Source organism: Hemiscyllium ocellatum, chromosome 50 (genome assembly GCF_020745735.1).
Source record: "Hemiscyllium ocellatum isolate sHemOce1 chromosome 50, sHemOce1.pat.X.cur, whole genome shotgun sequence".
Taxonomy (NCBI): Eukaryota; Metazoa; Chordata; class Chondrichthyes; order Orectolobiformes; family Hemiscylliidae; genus Hemiscyllium; species Hemiscyllium ocellatum.
In genome coordinates, this window is record NC_083450.1 from 10552367 (window position 1) to 10575680 (window position 23314).

General features: G+C 41.1%; 1 long non-coding RNA gene across 1 annotated transcript; it reads right to left on the reverse strand.

Moving 5' to 3' along the window:
- Window positions 1-1740: 1740 nt before the first annotated feature.
- Window positions 1741-22801, reverse strand: LOC132805606 (uncharacterized). The gene is made up of 4 exons (XR_009640925.1): window positions 22679-22801; window positions 19480-19590; window positions 16217-16272; window positions 1741-2131 (listed from the first exon to the last, which is right to left on the reverse strand). It is a non-coding gene; the product is annotated as an uncharacterized LOC132805606 (long non-coding RNA).
- Between the last annotated feature and the right edge of the window lie 513 nt (window positions 22802-23314).

Below are 23314 nucleotides of genomic sequence, written 5' to 3' on the forward strand. Positions count from 1 at the left end.
AAAAAATGTTTTGCTAATTTCTAGAGTCTTTCAGTTGTACTGCATCTTTTCTGATGACACCTCTTTGCAATGACCTGTCGATTTTTTTTATCTCTCAACACATAGTGCTCACATGCTGCCATTTTTATTCAGGACAGAATCGTGTTTTCCGCAGATCCAGCAATTCTGGTCTCACCCCTACTGTCCCTCTCAAAGTAATAACTTTCTCCTGTCTTCAATTTCCACACCACGTCACTTTGAGTCAAATGATAATTTGCCACCAGTTGCATCATACCCAGCTGAATCACCATCAAACTCATTGACACCTTTAGTTCAGTGACATCATTCAGATGTCGCAAAACAGATCCTTTTGTCACACCAATCGTAACCAGAATTCTGGCTGAATACTTGCAATCAATACTACTCGCTGCCTTCTTTCGGAAAGCCAGTTTCTAATCCAAACTACTAAATCACCCTCAATCCCGTGCCTGAGCATTTTCTCCAACAACCTACCATGTGGAACGTTACCCAAGGCTTTACTGAAGTCCATATACACCACGTCAACTGCCCTAACTTCATCTACATGCTTGGTCAACTTCACAAAAAACTCAATGAGGTTTGTGAGACACGACATGCCCTTATCAAAACCATGTTGACTATCTGAAATAAAATTGTTGCTTGATAGACGATTATAAATCTTATGTCTTATAATCGTTTCCAGAACCTTTCCTACAACTGGTCTATAATTGCCTGGGTCATCTCTGTTGCACATCTTGAACAAAGGTACAACATTTGCAATCCTCCGTACCTTTGGTACTAAACCTGTAGACAATGACGACTCAAATATGAACGCGAAAGGCTCTTATATCCCGTCCCAAGTTTTCCAGAAATTCCTCGGATAAATATATGGAACTTTGTTGCGTTTATTATTACATATTGCGTTCAACAAGCTTACAGACTGACACTTGTGCTCCTTTTTTTTCTTAAATGACAACATCCCCTCGTAATCGCTCCGTATTGTTCAGACTTTGCCTTTTCAGACTTGAACATTTGATTCATTTCATAAGTCTTTACGCACGCATAATGTTAGCTTCGAAGTTTTACCAATGTTTTGTCTTTTGGTCTGGCCACCTTCAAAATCTGACAAACTCACTTGTCCTCTCCCTCTGTCGGCACAAAAATAAATAACCAATCTCTTTCGTTACTGAAGTATAACAGTATCGAACTCGAAATGTTAGTTCTGTTTCTCTCACCACAAATGCTGTAAGACGTGTGATGTTTCTACACTGTTAAGAATGAAGAAGAGTATTTGAAAGATGTGGTATCTAATATTTTAAATGCTGTCCCCATCAATCGCCAAGGCAAAGGCAACAGCGTATTAATAGCAAATGAAGCAAAATCTTGCTAAGATTGATTAGCAGAATTTTTCCAAAACTTTGCTCTCCTTTGTTGGATGAAGCTAAATGGCATTGTTGATTGGGTGAGGTGTTTTTGTTGGTTGGGAGGGGTTTGTTAGTAATTATATGGTCCCAATGAAATTACTTTCATGTTAAAATATAAATATGTGTTAAAGTCATTCTTCCATTGCAATGACCTCAACATTTTGGCACTTCCCCTTAAATGGCACTTGTTCTTTATTTTCAGCACAAGAACTGATATGCTAAAATAGACTCATTTATGATGGTTACCACTTAAAGATATTTAAGTCAGTTCCTCAATGGAAATTGTCTAGACTACTGAGCGTACAAGCAATGCCCACATACCTGGATGAATATCAATAATATGAAACAAAACCGTCGTCAGTAGCGGCTGTATTACTTCTATTTTGGAATGTCCTTCGCCACTCTGATCATTCGTAATGACATATGCATATGTATATATGTTACATAGGGCAGCGATGACACAATCCTCATCAAGTGGAACTTCAGTCGTCATTATGTCACTTCTTCTTCTGAATACATCCTCCACTTTATGACTTTGGGATTCATAACACAGAGTGGAGGAAATATTCATTTGATTATTACTGAATAAAGTCTCTTATTGACTTCAAAACGGGAGAAAATAAAAACTATTGGATGTGTTCTTCAATTCATGAATGCGTGTCCCATCAGACTGTTGAGTCTACAGTGAATGCTAAATGAGCATAGACAGTCTATGGAAGAAATCAGATATCATTAGTTACATATACATCGAGCTGCCATAAGCGTTGATTAGTCACTTCTGTCATATAACACCATTCAGTTAGAGTTTATATTCGCATACCCGTAATGATTTCCAATTCAACGACTATCCCAAGTCTTTTTTTTCATAAAATTGGCGAGCGGTTTGCAAATCTCCACTCCCTCAAATGTGTTAGTTTTAAAGTTCATAACCGTTTATCCCATTGATACCCACCAGTGCAGAATTGAAAATGGCTTCTTGCTAACCACTGATTGCAAGTTACCTGCCTCTACTACCCTTCCAAGAAGTGCATTTAATTTTTTTTGTCTGCAAACCCTCTCGACAACTTGTGCCTTTCGCCTTAAAATTAGCCCCATTGTTATTGATTTTTCAATTAAGGGGGAAACTACCTTTCCACCACAATCATGCTGCTCATTCTCTTATACACATTAATAAAGGTTCCCCTCAGCCTTGTCCACTCTAAAAGAAATGAGAGACTATTCAGTCTCTCTTTATAGTGATACTACTGCATCTCTGTAACATCCTGGTGAATCTCCACTTCAACCCTGCAGTGCCATCACATCCATAGGTTATGTCGCGTGAAGATTACACAGGCAGAAAAAAAAATGAGTGACCCTTAAACAAAGTCAGAGAATAGTGGAGGAAGTATCATAGTCCACCGTGACCATTGGACCGTCAAACATAAATACCACCTTGGATACTGTTGGGTGAAGACCACTCAGGAGAAAACAGCAACTGCTCCCTCATGAGTGCCTGACGAGAGAAATGATGTGTCAGATAGGCGTTTCAGTTCTTGAGGCATTGGCACTGTTTCTGAGGAAGATGGGACCTGTAACACCTGACGGGGTGCACCTAGTAAGAGGTGTGAAAGTACCCTCGTAGCGGCTTTCTCCAGTTCCATTAGTGAGGGTTTTAACTTAATACGATGTGAGTGTGGCAATCAAAGCGTAGGATTAGATGTGTCAGATTCAGATAATAAAACGCGAGTTATAATGTTAGTTTGTGATGGAGACAGCGGCTTAGAGAGACAAAGAAACGAGAATTCTAAAGCGACGAGTAAAGGGATTCAGTTGCTTATACTACAATACAAGGAGTATTGCAACTAAGGCAGATGCAGTAATGGCATATGAGAGCATATGGAAACATGGCACATTTGGTTTAATCGAGAATTAGCTAAATGAACGGCAAAAGTGACCACTTACTATGCCTGGTCATACATTTTTAAAGTAGAATAACTGTGGATGTTCAAAAGAAGAGGGGATACATCATTACTAGTTAAAGAATCAACGTATGATAAACGAAACGGGTTAAGAAACAAGGCATTATGGATTACCTTTTGAAATTTAAAAAATTGGCAGTCGCACAACTGGAGTGTACAACAGACCCGAAATAGTGCGAGGAAGAGAGATGAACATATATTTAGACAATGTTTGCCCTTCGGTATAACATTTCAAGAACAGTAGAAGACAATTTAACTACCCCAATTCCAACGACAGGTCAGACAATATACGGAGCATTGAGATTGAAAAAATCATGAATTGCTTCTAAATGAAACTTTTTTAAAAAATGGCAACATGTGTCAATGCCATTGAAATGAGAGATTTCGCAAATTTTAGCCCCGGGAGATGAAGATAGGCAAGTGAGCGAGCATCTGACAGTGGTCAACTGTTGGAAATAGTGATCACTATTCAGTTGCATTTTGTACTGTTAAAGGACCGAGTTAAACCAGGAATCAAATATTAAAGCTGCATGAAGGAAATCTTAATAAAACCGAGAAGTGATTTGGCTGATTTGCACTGAGCAGGACTGCTAGTGGATAAATCAGTGATGAACCCGTTGGAAGCAGTATTTAGTGAGATCTATTGGGCACGAAGCAGACATAGTCCTTCAAAAAATAAGAATAGTACTGCCAAATCTTGACCAGAATCTTTATTTTAAAAAGTACAGAGAAAGATTCAGCAGAAAAATAAACTTATGATATTCACAAAACAAAAAAACTCGATGCCACAGAAAACCTACAGTAACATCGAACTTACCGGGATTGAGTTTTAAAAAATGACAAGATGGAGAACAGGAAAAACTGTGCAGTAACAGATACTCCTTGTTGAGGTATTTACAATGCTGGAACAGATTTGCTCGAATTCTAGGGGCAAAAAAATTACTGTTTTATAAGCTTTCCATTGGTTTGAAACTTTGAGGAAAACAAGATCAAACCAACGTCATTTTAAAAGAGGTGGAAGGGAGACAAAGAAGTGACACCATAGTGGGAAGTGAATCAACGGAGAAAGAAATCTACATTGTTGTCTGACCTAGCGGTAAACCTTCACAGCTGCTGCCTTTGCAGTTTGATTTCAAGGTCCTCTACACATTGGAGTTCATCTAAGAAAAATAAGCGAACGGTGAAATTGAACGCTATCCTTGGAGAAATCTGTGTGGAGATCACAGCTGAAGCTCAACTAAATGGCGAGCTTTTTTGTAAATCTACAATAGCGAGTAGAGTGGTTTCTTATAATTCTATTGACATCGGTCTCTTGTTCAAACATTAAAATCTCAAAACATAGCTAGTAATTTAGCCTGGAGCCGTGTTTGTACAGGAGTAAGACTGTACTTTTTTTTCTGGATCTGTAGATTGCCAAGATGCAAAGAGGACCTTTATTAAAGTGATGTGCACTTCTGTCGGATGTGAGAGATTAGGGCGCGTTTCCATGATACTGATAATTATATATCCAGAAAATGTATGTGGTTGACAATCCAATCAATTTCCATGCATTGGCCGGATCAGCAGTTAGCGGCAATCAGGAATGTACAGAGTTGTCCGTGTGATGAATGGCAGTTGCAGGAAGGAAGATAATCTGAAGATCAGTTCTGATAGATGGGTGACCTCCGGAAAGATAGGAAAGTGAGGCAAGTCGTGTAAGATTCTGCTGTGGCTATCCACATCTCAAACCACTATGCTGTTTTGGAAAACGTAGGGTGTGATGAAATCATGGGAATGTAACACTGATAGCCAGATACCGAGACTGGCTGCAATGTAACGAGTGGTAATTCAGGTTTGAAACAGTCGGCTGTGACAGGGGACTCTCTAGTCAGATGTGTCGGCGGACGTGTCTCCAACCGACCGTGACACATCAGATTGGTGTTTTGGCTACCTGGTACCAAAATCAAGGATAACTACGAAAGAGTGTAGAATATTCTTAACTGCGAGAGAAACTAGCAGGAGGGTGCTGCACATATCGGAACTAATGACACTAGAAGTCCGAAGGACAGGATTCTGAGGAGAGTCAAGGGAGTTAGGCAGGGATATGAAAAGGATGTCCTCGAAGACGGTAACAACTGGGTTCTCCCAGTGTCAAAAGCTAGTTGGGTTAGGAATTGGACGATAGAGCAGATGAATGCGTCGCTGAGAATCTGGTCCAGGAACGAAGCATTCATATTTTTGGATCGTTCAAAGATCTTCTGAAATGGGAGTGACTTGTATAAGAAAGGTACATTGCAACTGGATTGGAAGGGGACTAATATACTGGCGGGGTGAATTGCATCGAGCTGCTCTGGAGGACATAAAACAGGAAGTGGGGGGGATCAGGGAGATAGTGAGGAAAGGGATCAGTCTGAGATTGATGCAGTTGGGAAAAACTCAGTTGAGTAAGTCAAACAGTCAGAGCAGGCAGGAACAAAGCAGAGGACGTGGTACGACTGATAAATGAAACTGCATTTATTTCAGAAAGGTTGAACATGCAAGGCAGATGAACTGAGTATATGGTTGAGAACATGGGACTGGGCTATCATAATAATTATAGAGATATGGTTCAGGGATGTACAGAACTGGCAGCTTTGTGTTCCAAGATGTTGATACAAGGGGAAGGAAAGCAAATAGAGCAGGAGAGGAGGGTGCTTTTGATAAAGGATAACACTATGACTGTACTGAGCGTGGTTATTCCCGGGAATACTTACAGTAATGTTATTTGTGTGGATTTGAATAATAAGAAAAAGTTGTTCAGCTTACTGGGACTGTATAACAGACAACCCAATAGTCAGTGAGAAAAAAAACACACACATTTGTAAGGATGTCTCGGTAGTCATTGAGAAGAAGAAGATGGTGTGGTAGGGGATATTAATATTTGAAGCATAGACCAGCTCTGCTACAATGCTAAGGGCTTAGAGAGAGAAAAAAAAAGTTTATGTGCACAAGTAATTTATTATGTGGATGCATTACTCCAGAAGTTGCAAAATACGTCCTATTCTTCATGAGTAAGGCAATGCAGATGACTAAGGTGTCAGTAATGCAGAGCTTTATGGCCGGAGACCATAATTCTATTGGTTTTAAAATAGATTTGATTTTGAAAATTATTTCTTTAAGTTGGAGGAAGGCCAATTTTGACGACATTACTCGGGAACTTTCAAAAGTAGTTTATGCAGATGTTCCCAGATAAAGGATCAAATGGAAAATTAGAATCATTTAACATTAAAACAATGGAGTCCAGAGATAGTATGTTCCTGTTAAAGTAAAGGGCAAGTAGAAGTAGTGAATCCTGGATTCCTAGAGAATTTGAGGTTTTGGTCAGGAATAAGAAAGAAGCATGTGTCATGCGTACACAGCAGGGATCGACTGAATTCCGGGAAAAGTACCAAGAGGAAAATCAGGAGGGCCTAAAAGGGACATGAAAAAGCTTTGGCAAATTGAGTTAAGAAGAATCCAAAGGAATTTTCCAAATACATTAATGATAACGGAGTTACCAGGCAGAAAATAAGATCCTAGAACAAACAGAGTTGTTGTCTCTGGTTTGTTACCCGTGCCACGTGATAGAGAGTCGAGGAATAGGGAGAGAGAGCAGTTAAATGTGTGGCTACAGGCATGGTGCAGGAGGGAGGGATTCCGGTTTCTGGACAACTGGGGTTCTTTCTGGGGAAGGTGGGACCTCTATAAACAGGATGGTCTACACCTGAACCTGAGGGGCACCAGTATCCTTGGGGGGAGGTTTGCTAGTGCTCTTTGGGAGGGTTTAAACTAACTCTGCAGGGGCATGGGAACCTGGACTGTAGCTTCAGGGTACAGGACCTTGAGTGTTGGGAGGTTAGGAACAAGGCATCGATTTCGAAGGAGGGTGCCTGTAAACAGAAAGGTGGCTTGAAGTGTGCATACTTCAATGCCAGAAGTATAAGAAATAAGGTAGGTGGACTTGCAGCGTGGGTTTGTACCTGGGACTTCGATGTTGTGGCCATTACAGAGACGTGGGTAGAAGAGGGGCAGGAATGGCTGTTGCAGGTTCCAGGGTTTAAATGTTTTAGTAGGGTCAGACATGGGGGTAAAAGAGGGGGAGGTTTAAAGTCTGGTTGAAGATTTGTAGCTCGGGTGTCCGTTGTTGTGGTTCTGTTCGCCGAGCTGGAAGTTTTTGCTGCAAACGTTTCGTTCCCTGGTTCGGGAACATCATCAGTGCTATTGGAGCCTCCTGAGAAGCGCTGCTTTGATGTTTCTTCCGGTATTTATAGTGGTCTGTTCTTGCCGCTTCCGGGTGTCAGTTTCAGCTGTAGTAGTTTGTATGTGGGGTCCAGGTTGATGTGTCTGTTGATGGATCTTCTTGCCGTTTCCGGGTGTCAGTTTCAGCTGTAGTGGTTTGTATATTGGGTCCAGGTCTATGTGTCTGTTAATGGAGTTTGTGGATGAATGCCATGCCTCTAGGAATTCCCTGGCTGTTCTCTGTCTGGCTTGTCCTATGATGGTAGTGTTTTCCCAGTCAAATTCATGTTCCTGGTTGTCTGAGTGTATGGCTACTAGGGATAGCTGGTCGTGTCGTTTTGTGGCTAGCTGATGTTCGTGGATGCGGATTGTTAGCTGTCTTCCTGTTTGTCCTATATAGTGTTTTGTGCAGTCCTTGCATGGTATTTTGTAAACTACGTTAGTTTGGCTCGTGCTGGCTATTGGGTCCTTTGTTCTAGTGAGTTGTTGTCTGAGTGTGGAAGTTGGCTTGTGGGCTGTTAGGAGTCCTAAGGGTCGCAGTAGTCTGGCTGTCAAACTAGTACAGCTGAAACTGACACCCGGAAGCGGCAAGAACAAACCACTATAAATACCGGAAGAAACATCAAAGCAGCGCTTCTCAGGAGGCTCCAATAGCACTGATGATGTTCCCAACCAGGGAACGAAACGTTTGCAGCAAAAACTTCCAGCTCGGCGAACAGAACCACAACAGAGGGGGAGGTGTGGCATTGCTTGTCAAGGATAGCATTACAGCGGTGGAAAGGACGATGGAGGAAGACTTGCCATATGAGGTAGTTTGGGCTGAGGTTAGAAATAGGAAAGGTGAGGTCACCCTGTTAGGTGTTTTCTACAGGCCTCCCAATAGTCCGAGAGAAGTAGAGGATAGTATTGCGAGGATGATTCAGGAGAAGAGTGAAAGTAGCAGGGTGGTTGTTATGGGGGACTTTAACTTCCCAGATATTGACTGGGGAATCTATAGCTCGAGTTCGTTAGATGGGTTGGTGTTTGTCCAATATGTGCAGGAGGGTTTCCTGACACAATATGTAGACAGGCCAACAAGAGGTGAGGCTATACTGGATTTGGTTCTAGGTAATGAACCAGGCCAGGTGTTAGACTTGGAGGTAGGTGAGCACTTCGGGGACAGTGACCACAACTCGGTGACTTTTACTTTAGTGACGGAGAGGGATAAGTGTGCACTGCAGGGCAAGAGCTACAGCTGGGGACAGGGAAATTATGATGCGGTGAGGCATGACTTAGGATGTGTGGATTGGAAAAACAGGCTTCAGGAGAAGAACACTAATGATATGTGGAGATTGTTCAAGGAACACCTATTGAGTGTCCTTGATAAGTATGTACCAGTCAGGCAGGGAGTAGAGGGTCTTGTGAGGGAGCCGTGGTTTAATAGGGAATTGGAATCCCTTGTGAAAGGGAAGAGGGCGGCCTATGTAAGGATGAGGCGTGAAGGTTCAGTTGGGGCGATTGAGAGTTATAAGGTAGCCAGGAAGGATCTGAAGAGAGAGCTAAGAGCAGCGAGAAGGGGACATGAAAAGTCCTTAGTTGGTAGGATTAGGGAAAACCCAAAGGCTTTCTATAGGTATGTCAGGAATAAAAGGATGACTAGGGTAGGTATCGGTCCAGTCAAGGATAGTAGTGGGAAGTTGTGCGTGGAGGCGGAGGAGATTGGTGAGACACTAAATCAATACTTTTCGTCAGTATTCACTCAGGAACGGGACTCTGTTGTTGGTGTGAATATTGAGTCACAAGCGATTAGAATGGTTGGCCTTGAAGTATGTAGGGAGGAGGTTTTGGGAATACTGGAAAGGATGAAAATAGATAAGTCTCCTGGGCCTGATGGCATTTACTCTAGGATCCTCTGGGAAGCTAGGGAGGAGATAGCAGAGCCATTGGCCTTGATTTTTATGTCGTCATTGTCAACGGGAATAGTACCAGAACACTGGAGGATAGCGAATGTGGTCCCCTTGTGCAAGAAGGGGAGTAGGGACAGCCCGAGTAACTATAGGCCAGTGAGTCTCACTTCTGTTCTGGGCAAAGTCTTAGAGAGAATTGTAAGGGATAAGATTTATGAACATCTGGATAGGAATAATGTGATCAAGGATAGTCAGCATGGTTCTGTGAAGGGCAGATCGTGTCTCACAAACCTTATTGAGTTCTTTGAGAAGGTGACTAAGGAGGTGGACGAGGGTAAAGCAGTAGATGTGGTGTATATGGATTTTAGCAAGGCGTTCGATAAGGTACCCCATGGTAGGCTAATGCAAAAACTACGGAGATATGGCATTGAGGGTGCATTAGAGGCTTGGATTAGGAATTGGCTGGCTGGAAGGAGACAGAGGGTAGTAGTTGATGGACTATGTTCATCTTGGAGTGCAGTTACTAGCGGTGTACCACAGGGATCTGTTTTGGGACCGTTGCTTTTTGTCATCTTTATAAATGATCTCGAGGAGGGGCTTGAAAGCTGGGTGAGCAAGTTTGCGGATGACACAAAGGTCGGTGGAGTTGTGGATAGTGAAGAAGGAGGTGGCAGGTTACAGCGGGGTATAGATAGGTTGCAGATCTGGGCAGAAAGGTGGCAGATGGAATTCAATGTAGCTAAGTGTGAAGTCATTCACTTTGGTAGGAGTAACAAGAAGATGGATTACTAGGCTAATGGTAGGCTACTTGGTAGTGTGGATGAGCAGAGGGATCTTGGTGTCCATGTACACAGATCTCTGAAAGTTGCCACCCAGGTAAATAGTGCTGTGAGGAAGGCATATGGTGTACTGGGCTTTATTGGTAGAGGAATTGAGTTCCGGAGTCCTGAGGTCATGTTGCAGTTGTATAAGACTCTGGTGCGGCCTCATCTGGAGTATTGTGTGCAGTTTTGGTCGCCATACTATAGGAAGGATGTGGAGGCATTAGAACGAGTGCAGAGGAGGTTTACCAGGATTTTGCCTGGCATGGTAGGAAGATCGTATGAGGAAAGGCTGAGGCACTTGGGCCTGTTCTCATTGGAGAAAAGAAGGTTTAGGGGAGATTTGGTAGAGGTGTATAAGATGATTAGGGGTTTAGATAGGGTAGACACTGAGAACCTTTTACCGCTAATGGAGTCAGCTGTTACTAGGAGACACAGCTTTAAATTAAGGGGTGGTAGGTATAGGACAGATGTTAGGGGTAGATTCTTTACACAGCGGGTTGTGAGTTCATGGAATGCCCTGCCAGTAGCAGTGGTGAACTCTCCCTCTTTATGGTCATTTAAGCGAGCATTGGATAAGCATATGGAGGTCATTGGGCTAGTGTCGGTTAGGTAGGATTTGGTCGGCGCAACATCGAGGGCCGAAGGGCCTGTACTGCGCTGTATTTTTCTATGTTCTATGTTCTATGTTCTAAGTTCAAAAATGCCGCCTAATTGTGGAACTGCAGGAGACAGGTAAGATCCTAAATCAATATTTTGCATCAGCATTTACTGTGAAGAAGATATGGGAGATATCGAACTTGGGGAAGTAAATTACGACATTTTGGAAAATATTGCAAATAAGCAGGTGCTGGACGTCTTAAAACCCAAAAAGATGGATATATGCACGGGATCTAATCAGGTGTACCATTAGACTATGAGCGAAGAGAGAGAATGGATAACAGGGCCCCTTTGCGGAGATTCTTTTGTCATTCATAAACAAAGGTGAGATGCTGGAAGACTGAGCATTGGCTAATGATGTACCAGCCGGAGAATTATTGACTGGTCAGCGTAATATCTTTGCTTGAGAAGTTGTTGCAGGGAATCCTGTGGTACAAGATACGCATGTATTTCGAAAGCAAGGACTGAGTAAAGATGTACAACGTGGCTTTGATAGTGGGAAATCGTGTCTCACTAACTGAATTCTACTTTTTGAAGAAGTAACAAGAGGATTGCTGAGGGCAGAGAGCTGGATGCGATCTATATCAACTTCAGTTCGCTCTATTTCAAGGTTCTGCATGTCGCTTAGTTTGCAAGTTTAGATAATTGGATTCCAGGGAGAACCAGCTATTTGGATGCAGAACTGGTCCAAAGGGAGAAAACAGAGGGTAACGTGCAGGATTGTTTTTCATCTGATGGCCTGTGACCAGTAATGTGCAACAAAGATCTATGTTGTGTCCACTGTTATTTTCATTTAAATAACTGATTTGAATTTGAAAATAAGAGCTGGAGTTATGAAGTTTGCAGATGACACTGCAATTGGCAGTGAAGAGGATCTCTGGGTCAATTGGTGGAGGAGTGACAGATGGCTCTAATTGAGATAAACGTGAGGTGCTACATTTTGGCAAGGCAAATCAGGAGAGGACTTATGAATTTGATAGTAAGGTCCTTGCGAGTATTTCTGAACAAAGAGACCTCGGAGTGCAGGTGCATAGTTTCTCGAATGTGGAGTCGCAGACAGATACGATAATAAAGAAGGCATTCATTAATCAGGGCATTCAGTATAGGAGTTGAGGGATCATGTTACGGCCGTACAGGACATTGGTTAAGCCAGTTTTGGAGTATTGCACGCTAATCCTGGTCTCTTCCGCCCCACCCCCACCTTCCACACTGTCACCATAGAAAAAATGTAGTGAGACGAGAAACAGTTCAGAAAAGATTCATAACAGTGTTGCCAGATATGCATGATTTTAGCTAAAGTGAGAGTCTGAATAGACTGGGGCAATTCCCATTGGAGCATCAGAGGCTGAGCGGTGACGTGGAGAGGTTTATAAAGTCATGAGTGGCATGGATGGAGACAATAGAAAAAAAATTCCTGGATTTGGGGAGGTACCAAACTGAAGGACATTGGTTCAAGGTGAGAGGGGCAAGATATGAATGGGTCCAAAGGGGAGCAACGTTTTCATGTACAGGGTGTTGCATGTATGGAATGATGTGCCCGAGGCACTGGTGGAGGCTGGTATGTTTGCAACATTCAAAAAGAATCTGGATATGTGTATGAATAGGAATGGTTCAGAAGGATAATGGCCAAATGCTGGCAAATGGGATTACATTTTTATAGGATAACTGCTCGGTATGATCGAAATGCAGGACAAGGTCTATTTATCTACGGTGTATGACTCTGGTTCTATGACTCTCTATCAAAGAGAGCACAAGAAAATTATTAGGAAGCAAGATAACGTAATACTGAAAGATATCTCATTCGTATTTAAGGAGCAAAATGATAGTTAAAGAAAAAGTGGTTCCTTCCTGAGTTAAAGAAGGGAATTTATGCGCAGATGCAGAGGATACACAGATTTTTTTTTTGCCTTATAAAGCATGTAAATGCCGCATTCCAAAAGAAGCAGTGTGGATATTGGACAAATAATCACAAGGTTAGAGGAATCTGAATTCTTGGAAATGGATACATTGCCAGAGCTGGATGAATTGCACGGAAGCATATTGAAGGTAAGGGACGAAAACGAGATGCTATGAGCATTATTTTCCAATCCTCACTAGATACATGTGACGTGTCAGAGGACAGAGTGAATGCAAATATGAGTCTGCAGTCGAAAACCTGTCCAAATGTGATGTCAACCTATTGTAGGCCAATTTGTCTTACTATGGTTGCAGGCAGTTTTTTTTTTACAATCCTGGGAGATTAGATGAACTGTCACTTAGAATACCATGAACTAGCCAGGGATAATCCGTATAGGTTTATGCAACGGAAGATCACACTTTTCAAATTTAATTGAATTCTGTGTGGAAGTGACATGGAGATCGATGAGGATAGTGCAGTGTCCGTGGTGCATATGGATTTCAGGAAGGCAGTTGACATGGCATTTGGCAGAATTGTCAAACAAGCAAAAGCCAAAGGGGTACAGGGTAATGTGGCGAATTAGATCCACTGTTGACTTTGTAACTGGGAATAAAGAATAATGGTTAAATGCAGCCCTTGTGAATGGAAAGTTGTTTCAAGTACTGTTCACCAGGGCTCAGTGATGGGACCACTGCTGTTTTTTTTGGAGGGGGGGGCGGTGTCAGTATGCGACTGGTTGGTTTCAGTACGAAGGGAAGTGACAGTTGTAGACCATGAATGAATGGAGGCCAAATCTGATAAGTGTGAAGTAACGTAATTACGGACTTCAAGCATTAAAAGAGAATGCACTATAAATGTGAACATGTTAAAAATGTTGTTGAAGTGAGAAAAGCTGACGTGCATGTGCGCAGATCCATACAGGTAACAGTGCAAGCAGATGAGTTTCCAATAAAGCCATGTTGGGGCACAAATGGCCTTAGTGGTATTATCGATAAACTATTAACTTAGAGACATAGAAAATGTTCTGGGGACATCTTGACGAATGGTGGACTTTAAGTCCAACATAAAATCTGGAATTCTGAGTTTAATGATGATTAGGACACTATTGTCGATTTTCAGAAAGAAAAATCATCTGGTTCATGAATGTCCATCGGGGAAGGAAATCTGTTATCCTTACCTTGTCGAACTTAGTTGTCTCTTAACTGTCCTCTGGAAAATGACTCGACAATTAATGCTGACCTTGACAGCGATGTTCACTTACCACGAGTGAATTTAAGAAAATAAAATATCTAATTGTGTTCTTCATCAGCAGAGGCATAGAATGTAAACGTTTGAATATAATGATGCGAATGCATAAGATCGTCGTCACCACACGACAGGAAGAACATAATTACTTTGGAGAGAGGGAAGAGAAGATTCACTGGAATTTTGCCATCGCTTGGAAATTATAGTTACAAGGAAAGGTTGGAGTATATCTCTTGGAACAGAGAAGGCTGCTATCCAGCTGTCCTCCTGACGAATATGCGTTTAACTCACAACAAATAAGAACTTCTTGCTCAATATTGGTTGCTATTTGAAACAACCATCAACCTATTTTTTAACAATCCCCTAATTCCTGACGAGTTCACAAGCTGATCATATTTATTCCCAATAATAATATTCAAAGCACTATCATCTGCTCTTAGAATATAGAACATAGAACATAAGAACATGATAGTACAGAACAGGCCCTTTGTTCTTCGATATTGTGCCGACTTTTGGAACCAATCTGAAGCCTATCTATCCTGCACTATTGCATTTTCTTCCATATGTTTACTCAATGACCATTCAAAAAAAACCCCAAATTGCTCTTTCAGGCAATGCATTCCACGTACCCACTACTCTCTGAGTAAGCAAACTACCCCTGAAAGCAGTCCTTTATCTATCAACGACCAGGACTGCAAACAATACTCCAAGTGTGGCCGCACTAGAGTTTTGTACAGTTGCAGCATGATGTCGTGGCTCAGACGCTCAATCTCTCTACAAGTAAAAGCTAACACACCATACGCCTTCTTAACATCTGTATTAACTTGGGTGGTAACTTTCAGGGATATATGTACAGTGTACGGAGATCTCTCTGTTCCTCTATACTATTAAGAATCGTACCAATACCCCAGTAAACTTTATTCCTGTTGCGTCTAACAAAATGAATCGCCTCACACTTTCCCATTTTAAATTACATTTGTCACCTCACAGTACAGTTCTGCAGCTTACCTATACCCCTCTGTAACCCACAAATTCCTTCAGGACTATCCACAACTCCACCAACTTTAGTGCCTTCCGTAAATCTACTAACATGTCCTTCCAAGCCCTCATCGAGGCCATTCAGGAAATTACAAACAGCAGTGACCCAAAACAGATCCTTTGCTTTACATCGCTAATAATTGAAGTCCGCAATGGACATTTCCCATCAACTAACACCATATTATTTTCCAGCTAGCCAATTTCTTATCCAAACCACTAGATCACCCTCAATCCCTGGGCGGCACGGTGACACAGTGGTTAACACTGCTGCTCACAGTGCCAGAGACCCGGGTTTAATTCCCAACTCAGGCTACTGATTGTGTGGAGTTTGCGCAGTCTCCCTGTGTCTGCATGGGTTTCCTCTGGGTGCTCCGGTTTTCCTCCCGCAGGTCAGGTGAATTGGCCATGCTAAATTGCCCGTAGTGTTAGGTAAAGGGGTAAATGTAGGGGAATGGGTGGGTTGCGCTTAGGCGGGTCAGTGTGGACTTGTTGGGCCGAAGGGCCTGTTCCACACTGTAAGAAATCTAAAATCCCATGCCTCCATATTTTGTGTAATAGGCTACTGTTTTCAAACGCCTTACTGAAATCCATGTACATCGCATCAAACGGTTGACCCTCATCCACTTGTTTGGTCACCTTCTCAAAGAACACAATAAGGTTTGTGGGGCACTATTTACTCTTCACAAAACAGTGTTGACTATCCCGAATCAACATAATCGTCTCTTGATGATTATAAATCCTCTGTCTGATATCCTTTTCTAAAACTTTCCTCACAACCAAAGTAAAGCTCACTGGTCAATAACTGCTGTCAACCTGTCATCGTTGAATGCAGTATTCCTTTTGTACTTACATATAACCTTCTGATTTAAGCATCCACGTATATACCTTCTGCAGAGTTAATTTCGAACAAAATGTTGAACAGTAATCTTTTGTATTGTTCACACTGAAATCTTTAGAATAATTCATTCATCTTCATCATCTGTCTTAAACATTCTTTATCAAGTCTAAGTAATTCAAGTACATTTGTAGAGAGAAAAAAAACTCATGTATTTACCTGCTGCTCTGGATTACGTGGTCTAGCATCTGTGGATGATTCTTTCCCGCAGTTACCTGAAGCAAAGAAAGAAAATTAGCATGTAAAATGATCTAAACCTAACTATTTCTTTCTCATTTTGACGATTCTATGACTAAAAGCGATGTATTTTTTTAACAGTGGTTTTGAAGCGGAGGTTTCAGCTGTCCATTGAAAACTCCTCAACAGCTTTTAAATGTTTTTTTTTCAGATTGGAACTGTAGACCCAGATTGACTGGATATGATCAAAATCCAATAGCATCAAGAGTTTTAGTTTCAGATTTCAGCACTTGTTGCTGGGATCTCAGCAGGGTTGAAAGCTGCAGTACATCTGACACTTCCATACTGTCTGAGAGTTTTCCTTTGGTGTTTTCATAAGCTGGACTTGCATTGACACAAATGTAACTTTTTACTGATTTTTTTCTGAATTTGACTTTGTCAAGGGCGTGCTTGTGGTGTGTTAATATATTAGATCAGCAAATTCGCAATACTTACTGTACCTACACCATTGTTTATTATTTCGATAGATTCGCAGCTAAGACAGCCTTCTATGCTGTATTCTTTCTTTCATTTGGTTGTATTTTACCTATCATGTACGAATAAAGTCCGTTTTGCTCAACGTGGAGTAGTTTGAACAAACGAATTGCTCCTGGAATGCAGCATCTTACATTGACTATCAACGAACAGGAAGTTAGAGTCTAAGGTACCTTCTTGTATTTTGAAGGGCTTTGATCTGATCCATAACAGTAATCAATCTGCTCATACACACGATTTCTAATAATTTGAAAACGGCAGGACTGTTGGAATGAGTGATTTTAACTACTCCTATATTGACTGGGACTCATGATATGCTTGGGGCTTGAATGAGGCAACACTTGTCAGGATCATTCAGGAGGTATTCTTGATGCACATGTAAAATGCCCAAGCAGGAAAGTGCCGTACTGGACCTGGTTTATGGAAATAAATACGGCTACTTGAGTGAAGTATCACTACCAGAACATTTCAGAAGGGATAGCCATAATACCGTGTGTTTTAAGAAACTCATGGATGGGAATAACAGCAGGCCCGGGGTGATGGTGATAAAATTGGGGACATTGTACTACAACGATTTTTGGCAGGTACTGGAGAATTTTGAATGGAGGTGGCTTTTCGACGGAAAATCCAAATTGTACACGTCGGAGTATTTCAGATAGTAGTTGATAAGACTTCAGCAGCGGACTACCAGAGATGTTACGACGTTGGTCAGAAAGTAAAAGGAAATAACTTAAACACGGAATTGGATGGGTGAAAAGGGGTGATGAAACATTGTTGGCAAACACAATTGAGGAGAATCTCAAAGCCTTTTACACGTACATAAAAAACAAGAGGGCATCCAGAGAAAGGGTTGGCCCAATGAAGGGCAAAGGAGTAAATCTATGTGTGGAGCCAGAAGAGGCGGTGTTTGTATTCACCAATGAGAATGAATTGGTGAAGCATGATCTCAGTGAGGGGAGTGCCGAGTGTTCAAGTGAAGTTGCTATTAAAAAGGAAGAGGCGTTGTGCGTCTTAAAACGTATTAAGGTGGATAAGTCCATGATGCAATCCATCCAAGAATATTAATGGAGGCAATAAATGAAATTGCTGGGGCATTAACATACATCTTTATTCGTCTTTGAACACAAGTGAAGTCCCAAAGGACTGGAGAGTAGACAGCATTGTCCCTTTGATTCGGAAAGATAGCCAGGATAATTCTATTAATTCCAGTCCTATGAGTCTCATGTCGGTAATCAGTAGGTTATTTGAAAATATTCTGAGGGAGAAGGACCTATTAGTGATGAACAGCGTGATTTGAGTGGGGGAGGTCATGCAACACTAATTTCATCGCTTTTTTGAAGACGTGACGAAGATGATTGATGAGGGCTGAGCAGTTCATGTTGCCACCAAAGCGTTTGACAAGGTATTTCATGGCAGGCTTGTTTAAAAGGTGAGGTCATATGATATCGTGGTGAGCTGGCAAGATTGATACAGAACTGGCGTAGATATAGGAAACAGATGTAGAAGTGGCGTGATGCTTTTCTGAATGGAGTGCTTTGACTAGCGGTGGGCCACATGGCACCTCTACTGTTCGTGATCTATATAAATGCTTTGGAGAAAAATGCAAACGGTCAAATTAGTAAGCTTTTGGTCGACAAAAAATGTTGAGGTTGTGTAGAGTGAGGAGAATTGTCAGATGATATAGCAAAATATAGATCACTTGGAGTCATCGCCAGAAAAAATGGCTGAAGGAGTTCAATCTGGACAAATGTGAGGTGATGAATTTTGGAAGGTCAAATACAGGTGGAATCTATAGAGTGATTGGCAGAACTTTTAGGAGTATTGATATACAAAGGGATCTGTACGTGCAGGTCAACAGATCACCGAAGTTGACATCGTAGGCAGATAAGGTCATTAAAAAAAAGGCGTATGGGATGCTTGCCTTCATTGAAAAGGCTTTGAGTATGAAGATGGGCAAGTTATGCTGCAGCATTTTAGAACAATAGTTAGGCCATACTTGGAATATTTGTACAGGTCTTTTCACAAAACTACCAGAATGATGTGGATGATTTGGAGACGATAGAGAAAAGATTGACGAGAATGCTGCCTGGTATCTGGGATTTTAGCGATGATGAGATATCGGCTCGACTGGTTTATTTTCACTGGAAGGCATGAGTTTGAGGGATGGCAGAGTAGAAGTTTAATCGATTCTGAATTGCATCGATAGAGTGGAAAATATAAAGATTTTTCTCAAGGTAGAGGATTCAATTACTAGAGGATAGAGGTGCAAGATGAGAGATGTGGGGGATGTTTAAAACAGACGAGTGAGACAACTGTTTCACTGAAATGGTGGTGAATGCTAGGAACATGTTACCAGAGGAGGTGGTGGAATCAGACACAATGGCAACAATCAAGAAGCAGCTGTAAGAATATATGAGTAGCAAGGGAATAGCGATTTATAGCTCTTTTAAGTGAGGACATTTTTAGTATGGAAGCACTAAACGCGGCAGGTTTGGACGGCTGAATGGCTTATTTCTGTGCTATATTGTTCTTTATTCTTTTGAGGTCGGCCCGCCTTGCTCCCGGGTCTTCCAGGCCTGGGTTGAGGACAGTAACACTGCACCACAGCAGGGCAGGCTTGTTTCGGCTAACTTAAACATCAAATAAAACAATGAAACTGTATCTGAGGTATGTGAGATGACGTAGTTACAGCACCAATGGAAACATCCTACCTGAATAACATCTCTTATAAATCCAACTTGTGGCAGCTAACATCAGGAGAGGGAGTATTATCATCAATGAATTCCAGTAATACATTAAATGGCAATTGACACGTTGGGACTCTGAAGAAGACAGAGAAATTGTTAAAAGTTCAGAATGGAATTATCAGTTACTTAAAGACTCACCATTCCAATTCAAAGTATGAGGGAATCGGTAAACTAAATTATCCTTGTCCGAATCTCTAAAAGCCCAGAAACTAAATTAAATATTAAACACCCATATTAAATGTAAAATAATGGAAAGACAGAATGAATCGGGCAGAGTGGAAAGGACAGTCAGATAAATATGAAAAGAAACTGTATGGAATAATGTTACTTTGGAATCATTGAAGTGTCAGATGCTGATTGAAGCTATGAACTCCTTCAAATTTCTTTCCACATGAATGCAAAATCAAAACAATTACTCTAACCTCTCTATATATGTTTCTACATATCCATATCCAAAGTACAATTTCACCCGTCCCCTTGAAGGAAATTTCTCAACCATTCCACCAACGATGCAAGTTAATATTTATACATTTCCAAAAGCTTATTGCTTCTTCCCTCTCTTCCAACTTCTGATCTGTGTTCTCAGATTTAACTTGTAGCAGTCAATACTGTTCATTTAAGCAATTTTATACAAGTTAAATCTTCTTCAATCATATAATGAACCATGCAGCCATGACTGTCAATAAGTGCTCTGTTAAATATTTTCTATGCTCCTTTCATAAATCGATAATAGTCTTTTGAATTAAATCTCGTTTATAAATAATTGTCACTTGCATATCGTTGTGGAAAAAAACGACTCTTCTCCAAACCTCATCACAATATAACACACCTATAATTATGGAAATACTGTTTTTGTTCTTCCATGTTGATCAAAATATTTCAAAAGTGCCATTTGGTCGAAGAGATTTAGGAAATTACATTGAATTTGTAAAATTATTAACTTACAGGGCAGAAGAGTAGAGTGATTTTTCACCACGAGTAGAAAAGGTCAGTTAAAAAACGAAGTTCACACAGTTAACAACTATATTGAAAGGAAACGAATTAAAATCCACCTTCGAACTCACATTAATACAAGCAATCGGTTCGTGAAGTTAGCCAAGAAAACGTTAATTTGATCAAACTCACGAAATGACGAACAGAACTGGTTTTAGTGTTCAAGAACTTATTTAAGCTCTGCAGGATAGTGCAAAAAAAATCCATCTATGAGCCCAGATTATAATGGTTTAGCCAATCTAAACGAATGAACAATCTTTCTTTTCTTTTTGTCCCCTCGAGCAAAGGGGGAAAAAAGTGGTGTTCTGATAGAAGGTTGTTAAATAAACTGTATTTGGAAGATGTTTCTACTATTGATGAAAATCGAACCTAGAAGAGATGTGCCTACAGTAAGGAAGAAATACAGAATCTTGCCTTCGTTAGTCAGGGTATTGAGTAGAAAACAATTGATATGTCATGTTGCAACGGTTCAAGTCATTAGTGAGGCCACAGTGGAAATACTATACACAGTTATGATAGACTTTGGAGAGGATGCAGGAGAAACTTTCCAGGATATTCCTTCGCTTGGAGTGCATTAGCTCCAAAGGAATGTTGGCCAAAATTTATTTTTTTGTTTTGTTTTGCAGGAGCAACGTAGGTTGACGAGTAACCTGAAAGAATTATGCAGCATTATAAGAGACATAAATAGATTGGATAGTCTGAGTCTCTTTCCTGGAAGTGTCAAATTCTCGGGGGCATAGTCTTAATAAAATGACGGAAAGTTAAATGGCATGGGTGAGGAAAGTGTTTTGCTAAATGTGATACGTGCCTGAAATACATTGCCACACGACATGGCTGAATCAGAAAAGTTTAAGAGACATTTATATGGATGCTTGAAAAGACAGAGAATAAAGACACATGGAAACTAAGCAGATATTTGGTAAATTCGTACAATCGCAGAAAGAGGTACACTGCAGAAAGTGGTAATTTACCCCATCGAATCTGAACTGACATTATGAAGAACACTTAGACCAAGTCCACATGTATCTGATTAACCCCGCATTTACCATGGCTAATTCACCTAACCTGCACAGCCTGGACGCTCAGGCCAAATTAGGTTAAATGTACCAAACCTGCACATCTTTGGATTGTAAGTGGAAACTGGAGTAAAACAATGCAACCGTGGGGAGAATGTATGAACTCCAAACAGATAATCACTTCAGGCTGGAAACGAACCATGGGTGGCACGGTGGCACATTGGTTAGCACTGCTTCCTCAGAGCGCCAGAGACCTAGGTTCAATTCCCTCCTCAGGCGACACTCTTTGTGGGGTTTGCACATTCTCCCTGTGTCTGCGTAGGTTTCTCCGGGTGCTCTGGTTTCCTCCCAAAAACCAGAAATATGCAGGTTAGGTGAATTAGCCAGGCTAAATTGTCTGCAGTGTTAGGTGAAGGGCTAAATGTAGGGGATTGGGTCTGGATGGGTTGTGCTTCAGCGGGTCGATGTGGGATTGTGGGCCTGAAGGGCCTGTTTTCCACACTGTAAGTAGTCTAATCTAAGTAATCTCGTCTCTGGCCCTTTGAAACAGTGATGCTAGATTAGTTTAGAATAGAATCATGTTCAACGCAGACACGAGCATGAATGGCTTATTCCTGTATGGGCCTGTTCTGTTTCATGTTCACCATGTATCATGGTGTCACTCCAATGTCCGAATTCGGATTTGACGTGACAACGTCTGTCCTCAGACAGCGCTCAGCATTTCGAAACGTGTACAGAGTATGAGGCATCTGATATTTTAAGAGCATTTTTGAATATAAAATATCTGGACTTGGGTTTGTGGTGATGTCACTACCAAAACTTTGCCAGGGCGATATTTGTGTAGAACAGGAAGAATGGCGTTTATCTGTCGTGTCAAATCATCTGTTTCCAGAATGGAATTTGTTTTGAAATTCAGCTGTAGTTTGTAAATACAGTTTTATTTTATTCAATTTTAATCTGTGAAAGCAAGGAGTTATTTCCTTTACCTTACTATACACGAATGGCCTGCTCAAATAGATTCAGGGTATTATTCATACAGGTAAACAATGTGGCATTGACTAATGCAATCAATACATGTCCAAATGATCGGAGGCAGATATAAAAAAGGAGCAGATTATGTATTATCAATAAACATCATCTGTATCAACATTTACCTCTCCTATAGGAGATATTTTCACTGGTAAGAATTTCTTCTGAGTTGATTTGAACTGAGCAAGTAATGAAAGCTCCTTGTTGCCATGTTTCTGCTGGGACTCTGAAGTGACTTATGATACCGTATTCTCCAGTAGAGATAATTGTCCCCGAATACGTCCAAGCCTTGATATCCCTTGTAGAAATATTCCAAGCGATGGGAAATGAATTAGAGTACACGTTTTTTACTAAGCATACCAATGTGGTAGCTTCCATGTGAAACATTTCATCCAGTGGTGAGGATAAGAGAAAGACAGTTGGGGTACCTGTTGAGTTGGAGAGGCATCACAGAATCACAAAATTGTTACAACATTGAGCAGGACCATTCTCCCTATTATGCTTGCATGTGCTCTATAAAAGAGCATCATACTCTTATTCGAATGCTCTTGATGTATTTTCTTTCTGTGTGTCTTCGGCACACTACTTGCATTAAAAAAAATCCAATGTTCCTATAAATGCCTCACCTGAAATTCACTCACCACATTTAAAGCCACTGCATTCCATAGCCTAACTAGTTACTGAGTGAAATAAAGTTTAATTTCCACAACGCTGTTGTTTATATTGAAATTGTTCCTGATCGTCCACATTCCTTTCAGCAG